At 48.5% G+C, this 8,269-nt stretch overlaps 3 non-coding genes across 3 annotated transcripts in view; all 3 read right to left on the bottom strand.

Annotated features, from left to right (window-relative positions):
- LOC126877067 (large subunit ribosomal RNA) overlaps positions 1–167 on the bottom strand; it is a 4,079-nt gene extending 3,912 nt beyond the window's left edge. The window contains exon 1 of the ribosomal RNA XR_007694729.1: positions 1–167. This exon is cut by the window's left edge and continues 3,912 nt beyond it. This is a non-coding gene — a ribosomal RNA (large subunit ribosomal RNA).
- A 1,937-nt stretch (positions 168–2,104) lies between these two features.
- LOC126877049 (5.8S ribosomal RNA) lies at positions 2,105–2,259 on the bottom strand. The gene has a single exon (XR_007694712.1). It is a non-coding gene; the product is annotated as a 5.8S ribosomal RNA (ribosomal RNA).
- A 3,386-nt stretch (positions 2,260–5,645) lies between these two features.
- LOC126877056 (small subunit ribosomal RNA) lies at positions 5,646–7,568 on the bottom strand. Its single transcript, XR_007694718.1, has one exon. It is a non-coding gene; the product is annotated as a small subunit ribosomal RNA (ribosomal RNA).
- Between the last annotated feature and the right edge of the window lie 701 nt (positions 7,569–8,269).

Here is an 8,269-nt window from a genome sequence, read left to right as displayed (position 1 = left end):
AATCGGATCCTCCCGAACACTACATTTCCCAACGGCGGAACCGCGGGATTCAGTGCTGGGCTAATTCCTGTTCGCTCGCCGCTACTAAGGAAATCCTTGTTAGTTTCTTTTCCTCCGCTTAGTAATATGCTTAAATTCAGCGGGTGATCTCGCCTACTCTGAGGTCGCTTCAACGTCACGACGCGAAACGAAAATTCGTTCGTGTCGTGTTTTGCGTAGACTCGTAGAAAACGAAAGCTCGGAAAGATTCGGTGCGAGAGAAGGTGGTGTGTGTGTGTGTATTTCTCTGTGCGAAAATCGCCTCAAAGAGAAAAAAAATTCGAATAGAAGGAGAACACTCTCTATTCGATATACAATATATATGTATGTATGTATGTACGAGCGTTTTATGCATCTCGCCAAAGTGCCAAACTTCGTTCGTCGTATCATGTTCGAGCTAAGACTCACGCAAGACATCCGTGTAACGATCGTCCGGTTTTTAACGTCCGTCCTCTTTTTCTCCTACAGCCGTTTCTCTTCTCTCGACGATTCCAGCGGTTCCCGGTACGGGAACTCACGCAAGTGAAAAAGCGAGCGAGACGTACCGTCGGGTGGGTGTGTGTGTTCGGGGACTGGACGACCGGCGCGACGTTAGGATGCGCGGTCCAGCGATAGACGACGAAGAGGCATGGGATGACCAACACTCTCTTTTCTCTATTCTCGAAGCGTCGAATTGCCATAAAAAAAAAATCACACGCGCGCACGACATAGTCGTACGCGCGTGTATACCTCGTCTCTCTCAAAGTTTTTTTCTCGAGCCTCGCCAAAGGGGATCGTCTTCTTCCTCGTCTACGATCTCTCCGACGACGACGACCGTACGAACAACTTCGTAACGGACTCACATGCGCATCTTCCTCGGGTACAGAAACGCTGCGGAAAACACCTCGAGCTTGTAGTTACAGCAGCACCCGTGTATAGCCGATCTTAGACACACGCTAGTTCGCACACGCGTTACATATATAATATGTAAGATTTCCGACGAACGTGGCTTTTCGGGAGCCAGGCGCGCGGGCAGAGAGATACACGACGACGGGGAAAATTCGTCCCGATACGAGTACGTGTACTCTCCGATCTCCGCGCGACGCTGGGGATCATACCTCCCTAAGTCGTCAGAGCGCTCGAAGAAATCTCGCGTGTGCGTTCCCGGATCTACGGCTGATACTTTCGGGGCTTGTAAAAAAGCACAGAGCGTGTAAAACGCAACGACGACCCATCGATGCGACGGTCCTCGTTGTTGTCAGTCGCTTTCGCGAAGAGACGGAGTGGGCATTCGATCCCTGGGGCTGTACGAGAGTCTTAAGAAAAGACGGTAGATTATGGCAAAGTTTCGCACGCCATCGAGTTTAGGTTTTTTTTTTGGTTCTCTCTTCTCTCCTCTCTCGACCGAGTTCCCATATTTGCTTTCTCTCTCAGTCTCGCCAAATATAATATTCTTTTAAGACGACGTCGGGGGCGCGGACCTTCGTGCGTCGAACACCGGCAAACGTAGCATATATCGCCTGATATGAAAAAAAAATCGGTCACGAGGAGAACACTACGAGTATATACGTTCGATAACCGATACACGAAGCGGTGCATAAGCGGGCGGTCGCCCTCGTAAGGACGACTCACGACGCCGCGAGCACTCACGCAGGTCCGTGACCGGTTCTCTCCGCTCTTATTCGTATCCCTTCGTATACCTTCGTCCGACTCTGAAACGTTCTCTTATAATTTTTAAGAAGAACGACGGCGGGTTGTCAAGGCAAGAAGGGACAGAGAGAGACAGAGGTAGAGTTTCGTAGTCTCCCGTGAACACGATAGATTATATATCGAGCATGCGTACGACTTGCACGGTCTCTGCACGACCGCGACGAACGCCGACGAGCGTCCAACAATCGCTCGTACGTCGCGTATGTTCTCTCCGTCCGCTCTTATTCGTATCCTCGTTCTTGTACCTTCGTCCGACTCTGAAACGTTCTCTTATATAAAGAAGAACGACGGCGGGTTGTTAAGGCAAGAAGGGACAGAGAGAGACAGATACGGAGAGTAACGATACGCAACGCAAGCAGTCTTAGGTTTACGTGAGCAACCCTCAGCCAGGCGTGGTCCAGGAATTGTATCCGTGGACCGCAATGTGCGTTCGAAATGTCGATGTTCATGTGTCCTGCAGTTCACACGTTGACGCGCAATTAGCTGCGTTCTTCATCGACCCACGAGCCAAGTGATCCACCGTTCAGGGTAATCTTTTATAAATTTACAACAGTTCAATACTCAAATGTACTCTTCTCGGTTCTAGCGAAGCCGAGTTCCGTCACGTTCGACCAACGGGAATCGAACGCGCAGAAGTCGCCATAGGATTGACGACACAAAAACGTTCGAAAAAAAAAGAAAACGACGAACGCGCGAAGATACGCGCGTTCGCCGGCCGGGCGTAAAGTACATTATGATATATAACAACCATCGAGATCGAAGCTCCGTTCGTCAGGAAACGACGGGGATATATACACCCGATTCTGAATCCTCTGTACAGCACACGATCTCGCGAACGAGTAAGCACGGTGGCTAGCCCATGTTATATATGTGTTTGATTCTACTCTCTCGTCCAATTATTCAAGAAACAGCGCGCGTGCATCTCTCCATCGTTCGGGTGATAGTAAAGATTCGATGGGATTCGCGCGGCCGTCCGCCTCGAGCGGTCTTTCGTCCCAATATCCAGAAGCAGAGTTTGAAAAACTCTAGCGACGGCACGGGTGTCCGACTCACGACATCGAGGTTTCGAAGCCGGCGATCCCCTCCGAACGGATGGCGACCACGCGACCGACTGAAAGCATGAAAAATCGACGAAAGATAGAACACATCTCCGTTCGGGTGGTGTTTTTTCTTTAAAAAAAAAAAAAAAAACAAAAATTCGATGGGACTCGCAGCCATCGTCCTCGCGCGGTCTTTCGTCCCGATATCCAGAAGCAGAGTTTGAAAAACTCTAGCGACGGCACGGGTGTCCGACTCACGACAACGAGGATAGACAGCCGGTCCCCTCCGAACGGGTTATGCGATGATAAACTCGATGAAACTTTAGTCTCGTTCAGGTAGTGTGTGTCTTGTAAATCAAAAATTCGATGGGACACGCATCCATCGTCCTCGCGCGGTCTTTCGTCCCAACATCCAGAAGCAGAGTTTGAAAAACTCTAGCGACGGCACGGGTGTCCGACTCACGACAACGAGGATAGACAGCCGGTCCCCTCTGAACGGTATATTATATATGAGATGATAGACGACAAACTGGATGAAACTTTAAGTCTCGTTCAGGTAGTGTGTAAATCAAAAATTCGATGGGACTCGCATCCGTCGTCCTCGCGCGGTCTTTCGTCCCGATATCCAGAAGCAGAGTTTGAAAAACTCTAGCGACGGCACGGGTGTCCGACTCACGACAACGAGGAAAGACAGCCGGTCCCCTCTGAACGGTATATTATATGAAACTTTAAGTCTCGTTCAGGTAGTGTGTAAGTCAAAAATTCGATGGGACTCGCATCCGTCGTCCTCGCGCGGTCTTTCGTCCCGATATCCAGAAGCAGAGTTTGAAAAACTCTAGCGACGGCACGGGTGTCCGACTCACGACAACGAGGATAGACAGCCGGTCCCCTCTGAACGGTATATTATATATGCGATGATAGACGACAAACTGGATGAAACTTTAAGTCTCGTTCAGGTAGTGTGTAAATAAAAAATTCGATGGGACTCGCATCCGTCGTCCTCGCGCGGTCTTTCGTCCCGATATCCAGAAGCAGAGTTTGAAAAACTCTAGCGACGGCACGGGTGTCCGACTCACGACAACGAGGAAAGACAGCCGGTCCCCTCTGAACGGTATATTATATGAAACTTTAAGTCTCGTTCAGGTAGTGTGTAAGTCAAAAATTCGATGGGACTCGCATCCGTCGTCCTCGCGCGGTCTTTCGTCCCGATATCCAGAAGCAGAGTTTGAAAAACTCTAGCGACGGCACGGGTGTCCGACTCACGACAACGAGGATAGACAGCCGGTCCCCTCTGAACGGTATATAATATGAAACTTTAAGTCTCGTTCAGGTAGTGTGTAAGTCAAAAATTCGATGGGACTCGCATCCGTCGTCCTCGCGCGGTCTTTCGTCCCGATATCCAGAAGCAGAGTTTGAAAAACTCTAGCGACGGCACGGGTGTCCGACTCACGACAACGAGGATAGACAGCCGGTCCCCTCTGAACGGTATATAATATACATTATGCGACGGTAGACGATCAACTAGACGAAACTTTAGTCTCGTTCAGGTGGTGTAAAAAAAATTCGATGGGATACGCACGCACGGCTGTCGTCGTCCTCGAGCGGTCTTTCGTCCCAATATCCAGAAGCAGAGTTTGAAAAACTCTAGCGACGGCACGGGTGTCCGACTCACGACATCGAGGCTTCGAAGCCGGCGGCGTTCCCCTCTGAACGAACTTCGGCTAGACTAGTTACGAATCGTTGCTACACATCGTCTTCATCGTCGTCGTCGTCGACATCGACATCATCATCATATCATCATCATCATCATCATCATCATCATCGGTCATCGTCGCATAGCGGGCCAACATCCACGCGATGCGTCTTCGTTCTAGGTTACCCGATCCACGAGTATGTTACACGTGGTTTCGTTATTTCGAACGAAACGACATACGAAGAGCACACGCCCTTTGGGTAGGAAGCACGTTTCGAGAACGACGAGAGTTTCGATGAAAGAGACGAGAGAAGTCGACGCAGAAGGTATCCATGGATCTTCGAAGAGAACCTTCGAAGATGTATATCGGTATCCTTTCGCTCTGCGCGACTCGCTACAAGTTCTTTCGCTCTCGTCGACTCGTTCTAGACGCTTCGTTCGATCCCAAAGAGGAGTCTTCGATATGTCCCGTTGCTAGGAGGAGAACAAACGCAACACAGACCACGAAACATAGAAGAGAATAGGCGAGCATGATCACTCCGACACGAGGCACTTTAGAGATTTTCTTATTAGTTTGCATGGACTTTTATATTTCGTTTGTACGGTTTCCACGATGCAAATACGAAATACGAGATCGTGACGGCGGGTCTTTCTGTGTACGGCCTCTCGCAGGCGCCACGACTGCATTTCTCTTTACACCTGGTTTCCATCGTAATTTTTTCGTTTGATATCGAGCCTTAACTTTTGTTGGCTCTTTCGAAGCTAGAGTTCCCTTTTATTAGAATTTCATATATATATATATTATATGTTATATGTTTTATTCGGAGACGGCGGGTCTTTCTGTTTACGACCTCACGCAGGCGCCTCGAATAAGTTTCATTCGCATTTCGTTTTTATACTTGTATATATATATCTCTTCATCCCGATGATCGAGAGAGAGTGCCACCTTCTCTTCGTATAATTCCGTAGCTGGAGGGTCGTCTCCTCCTTAAGAATATTTCTATTCGTGCCAACGGAGGTTGCCAAGCTCCCTGGCGTTTTCGTTTGTTAAAGTATATAGCTTGTTAATACGTCGTATATACTTTCGTCGATACAGGAGGAGTACGGCTCCTTACCGACCATTGTGATATATATTTCATAGTTTTTATATGTGTTCAAGTCAAATTCTTTTGGTATCGTATCGTTAATGATCCTTCCGCAGGTTCACCTACGGAAACCTTGTTACGACTTTTACTTCCTCTAAATGATCAAGTTTGGTCATCTTCCCGGTAACATCGGCAATGCTTATCACATTGGCCGCGCACCAGTCCGAAGACCTCACTAAATCATTCAATCGGTAGTAGCGACGGGCGGTGTGTACAAAGGGCAGGGACGTAATCAACGCGAGCTTATGACTCGCGCTTACTGGGAATTCCTCGTTCATGGGGAATAATTGCAAGCCCCAATCCCTAGCACGAAGGAGGTTCAGCGGGTTACCCGGGCCTTTCGGCCAGGGAAAACACGCTGATTCCTTCAGTGTAGCGCGCGTGCGGCCCAGAACATCTAAGGGCATCACAGACCTGTTATTGCTCAATCTCGTGCGGCTAGAAGCCGCCTGTTCCTCTAAGAAGATTTGTTTGTACGTTGGTAGTAAAAACCCACCGACCGAAGCCGGGGGCCTTCGAGATACCATAAGTTACGTCTATTTAGCAGGCTAGAGTCTCGTTCGTTATCGGAATTAACCAGACAAATCGCTCCACCAACTAAGAACGGCCATGCACCACCACCCACCGAATCAAGAAAGAGCTATCAATCTGTCAATCCTTCCGGTGTCCGGGCCTGGTGAGGTTTCCCGTGTTGAGTCAAATTAAGCCGCAGGCTCCACTCCTGGTGGTGCCCTTCCGTCAATTCCTTTAAGTTTCAGCTTTGCAACCATACTTCCCCCGGAACCCAAAAGCTTTGGTTTCCCGGAAGCTGCCCGCCGAGTCATCGGAGGAACTTCGGCGGATCGCTGGCTGGCATCGTTTATGGTTAGAACTAGGGCGGTATCTGATCGCCTTCGAACCTCTAACTTTCGTTCTTGATTAATGAAAACATTTTTGGCAAATGCTTTCGCTTCTGTCCGTCTTGCGACGATCCAAGAATTTCACCTCTAACGTCGCAATACGAATGCCCCCATCTGTCCCTATTAATCATTACCTCGGGGCTCCGAAAACCAACAAAATAGAACCGAGGTCCTATTCCATTATTCCATGCACACAGTATTCAGGCGAAGGTAGCCTGCTTTAAGCACTCTAATTTGTTCAAAGTAAACGTATCGGCCCACCTCGACACTCAGTGAAGAGCACCGCGATGGGATATTAGTTGGACCGCCCGCGAGGAGCTAAGCCCACCGATAGGACGTACCACATAATGCCAGTTAAACACCGCGAGCGGTGAACCGACACTGTGACACACAGATTCAACTACGAGCTTTTTAACCGCAACAACTTTAATATACGCTATTGGAGCTGGAATTACCGCGGCTGCTGGCACCAGACTTGCCCTCCAATTGGTCCTCGTTAAAGGATTTAAAGTGTACTCATTCCGATTACGGGGCCTCGGATGAGTCCCGTATCGTTATTTTTCGTCACTACCTCCCCGTGCCGGGAGTGGGTAATTTGCGCGCCTGCTGCCTTCCTTGGATGTGGTAGCTGTTTCTCAGGCTCCCTCTCCGGAATCGAACCCTGATTCCCCGTTACCCGTTACAACCATGGTAGGCGCAGAACCTACCATCGACAGTTGATAAGGCAGACATTTGAAAGATGCGTCGCCGGTGCTAGATGACCATGCGATCAGCACAAAGTTATTCAGAGTCACCAAAACAAACGATGGACGGACAGACGAGCCATCCGCCACCGATTGGTTTTGATCTAATAAAAGCATTCCTACCATCTCTGGTCGGAATCTGTTTGCATGTATTAGCTCTAGAATTACCACAGTTATCCAAGTAAATGTAGGTATGATCTAAGAAACCATAACTGATTTAATGAGCCATTCGCGGTTTCACCTTAATGCGGCATGTACTGAGACATGCATGGCTTAATCTTTGAGACAAGCATATGACTACTGGCAGGATCAACCAGGGATCTTATTCGTATAACAATTCTTATAAATTTCGTTTAAGTTCTCTTCGTGTCGTAGGTGGGACGTAAGCACCGTACGACGAGACTTTTCGTTCTTAAGATAGATATATCTATAAAATATATCTCCTAGCGACGTTCGAGATACACCCATAGTTCAGTAATAATCTTCGAACGCCGCTCGCAGCCACTTTGTAATTCTCAACTCCACCTCCTCTCTTCTCTCTCTCTCTTTCTCATAGTCTTATATAAAATGTTTAGAATCGTACTTCTAAAGGAACATTTCCATAATGCTGTCTTCGTGTAAAAAGACTTATTAGAATATCTTAGCGGTAAAGCACGTATACGCACCTCACGCTGAACGAACAAGCGCGTATCCCAGTGCGTCGCGCTGGACATACCGTAAGAATATTCTTTCAATCGGTAGAACATTTTCGGCAGAAGACATACTACGCAAAGATAGTACGCTCCTACCGCCTCATCGGATACTTCTGCGAAAGCAGAAGTTTTTATAGAAAGCAGACGGTTATACTCTTTTGAATGAATCGATGCTCAGTTAGTACAAGCACACACGCATCTAACAATTTTTGTTAGAATACGTACACACAGGTCACCAGCTTCCCGACTCAGGGGAACCTTGCCACGATATTTGGTCATTACGTCCAGGACAGCGACCCGCGGCGCAGCAGTGTAGAGAAAAAACCAGA

This window comes from Bombus huntii, unplaced genomic scaffold, assembly GCF_024542735.1.
Source record: "Bombus huntii isolate Logan2020A unplaced genomic scaffold, iyBomHunt1.1 ctg00000114.1, whole genome shotgun sequence".
Classification (NCBI taxonomy): Eukaryota; Metazoa; Arthropoda; class Insecta; order Hymenoptera; family Apidae; genus Bombus; species Bombus huntii.
The sequence above is the reverse complement of the archived record's forward strand: the minus strand, read 5'-3'. Positions and strand labels throughout refer to the sequence as shown.